Source organism: Argopecten irradians, unplaced genomic scaffold, assembly GCF_041381155.1.
Source record: "Argopecten irradians isolate NY unplaced genomic scaffold, Ai_NY scaffold_0053, whole genome shotgun sequence".
In the NCBI taxonomy this organism is placed as follows: Eukaryota; Metazoa; Mollusca; class Bivalvia; order Pectinida; family Pectinidae; genus Argopecten; species Argopecten irradians.
This window is the reverse complement of record NW_027187520.1, coordinates 15,650-18,482: the sequence shown is the minus strand read 5'-3', so window position 1 is coordinate 18,482 and position 2,833 is coordinate 15,650. Positions and strand designations below refer to the sequence as shown.

Sequence of the window (2,833 nt, the reverse complement as noted above, 5' to 3'; positions counted from 1 at the left end):
ATCATATCAATAATCAGTTCCAATTATCAATGTGAAATGTTAAACACATGACATTATTTTATGACATTAATAATCAATGATCAGTTATGTGCCATCATTCACAGTAACTAAAACGCATGTCTTCAACCATCTTATTTCACAGTCACATTCTGTCGGTCATAACACACAAAATATGTTATATACCGTATAGTCATCTTATATCACATGCCGTATTCAATCTAATAAGTGCCACCATTCCTATAAGAACCCTTCCACCTTTTTGAGGCCTGGAATTCAATACAGACTAACAATATGAAAGCTGTGATTTCTTTATTTGATTTTTTTTTAAGTTGATTGATGGCTTACTTTCTGCAACAATTTTATGAAAGGTTAGTCCAAATTTCATTCAATTAGCATCCCTTAGCTCTTGTTTTTCAATGTTGTATCAATGCACTTATTGGGTTGTACAGAGTAATCACATTCTGCCTAATGCACTTATTGGGTTGTACAGAGTAATCACATTCTGCCTGTCTCATCAGATTTGTCCAAGTCTTTAAATCTTGACCTTTTCCTTTCTGCCAACACCTTTGTAGGTTGGGGCGATACCTCTGCAATAGTTGGCCGAATCTTGCGTGGGTCATCTTCCTCGAGTTGGAATGTTTTAGGAATTGGACCCTGGTAGCTTCCAATGCTGTTGACAATCGTTGACAGCAAGTCTATCATATATGCAAATTTTTTGCTTTCCTTCACAGGAACTGCACTCCAGTTCTTATTTTTTTTCGAGTACTTTCTGGCATACCTGCAAAGATAAAAAAAAATATATCAGACTTGTAGAAGGGAAACTGAAGATAATTAATTATTCAAATCCTTATTCCAGGAAGGTTTCAGTGATTTCCAATTTTTTCATATTGTTTGTGAGCTATACCAATATTTATGGGTGTTTCCCCTTATGTGACATGATGATACGAGTAATAAAAACAATGGTGGAGTGTTGGCCATGCAATAGTGTTTTTACTTGTATTTGTCTTTGTATTCTTATGACCAAGAGGTATTGTTATTCAAGAATTATTTGTTACTTTTTTGTGTGTCATGAACAAAATCGTTGTATGTGTACATGTATGTAAAAGACTCCAAGGAAGTTTCTTTTAGTTAATTTAAATGACTGCAGGGAAGATTGTAGATTGTTTGTAGATTGTTTGCATGTCGTTATGACTACTAACTATTTTGAGTTTTTGTGAGTCGAGTCAATGAGGAGAGATAAACATAAGGAGGAATGTTTATGTAATTCAATATCAATATTTTGTCACGTACATTTAAAACTGATATAATGCTGAAAATATAAAACAATAAAGAATAAAGAAATCCATACCTTATTTGTCCATCTTTTGTGACAGCAACATTCCTGTCCTTGTGGTGCTGTAGTCCAGAATGGCCAATTGATTTCTGGCTTTGTACATTAGGTACCTGAAAGATAAATAATTTGAAATCAGTAAAAATATAGTTATTTAGGAAGAGGTGATCTGAAACAAACATCAAGAACGGAGTCTGCTGTCCAAAGACAACTTAGATCAAAAACCCGATATCCAGGAAACAGAATTATCAGCACTTAGTATATATTTTCTAACGAAAAACAAAGTAATTCAGATCATGTAGGCAATGTGAAGAAAAATCCCTGGCATTTTGAAACCACTTTTTCTTCAAGTAAATTATATATTATGTGCTTTCCTCAAGTAAATTATATATTATGTGCTATCATTGTTCCGAGCGATGAAAGCTCCAACTTTGTTTGAGTTTTAGCCCATCGACAACTAAGGTCATTTAGGGCCAAACTACAAGGCAGGCATTAGTATTGGGATATAAACAAGGACTGTATATAAAAGATCAGGATAAGAAAAGGGCAAATAAAAACTAAAACAAAATTGTAAATGTTGAAAAGAGTTTTGGCTAAAACACTTGAGAAAACTCATGCACAATGTTGATGAAGCAATGAGTGTTGCGTTGATATGAATACAAGATAGAATGAGAAAACGTTCAAATTTTGTTAAAAATGCCGATCTCTTTGAGATAACTGAAAAAACGATTATGTCTCACGGCATGAAACAAACTGTACATGTCGGAGACATCATAGTACTTATCTCGTATGTGTTTAAAGTCAATACAATGCAATAAAACATGCTCCACTGTGAGAGGAGAATCACATGCATGGCATGTAGGAGGATCCTTCCCTCTCAATAGAGATAGGAATGTGTAAAATATGTGTGTCCAATTCGGAGCCGAGAGAGAACAACTTCCTCTCTGCGGTCTCTCTGACTGGACAGATTGGGATTAAGTGTAGGTTGTATTTTAAATAGTTTATTGTTAGTTTCGGTAGACCACCTTTGTTGCCAATGGTGTTTAATGGCTGACTGAATGTAAGGTTTGATATCGGTATAAGGTAGTTTCAAATGTGTTTGTGCTAGGCGAAGAGCAGTCTTAGCTGCTTTATCGGCCTTTATCTTTGTTGCCAATGGTGTTTAATTGCTGACTGAATGTAAGGTTTGATGTCGGTGTAAGGTAGTTTCAAATGTGTTTGTGCTAGGCGAAAAGCAGTCTTAGCTGCTTTATCGGCCTCTTCATTTCCCTTTATACCCACATGGCTGGGAATCTAGAGATAAGTAATTTCAGTTTTAGAAGACAATCGAAATGTTCGGATCAAAAGATTTTGGATTAATGTGTTTCTAGGGTTTCTTGATTTCAAAACCTGAAGAACCGAAAGAGAGTCGGAACAGATGATTGCCTTTTCAATGCGATGTTCTTCGATATGGTCAAGTGCCAGACCGATAGCACATGCTTCCGCAGAGAAATTAGAGGCAAC

At 35.4% G+C, this 2,833-nt stretch overlaps 1 long non-coding RNA gene across 1 annotated transcript; it reads right to left on the bottom strand.

Annotated features, from left to right (window-relative positions):
- Nucleotides 1–294: 294 nt before the first annotated feature.
- Nucleotides 295–2,033, bottom strand: LOC138311583 (uncharacterized). Its single transcript, XR_011206684.1, has 2 exons — nt 1,349–2,033; nt 295–778 (listed from the first exon to the last, which is right to left on the bottom strand). It is a non-coding gene; the product is annotated as an uncharacterized lncRNA (long non-coding RNA).
- Nucleotides 2,034–2,833: the final 800 nt, after the last annotated feature.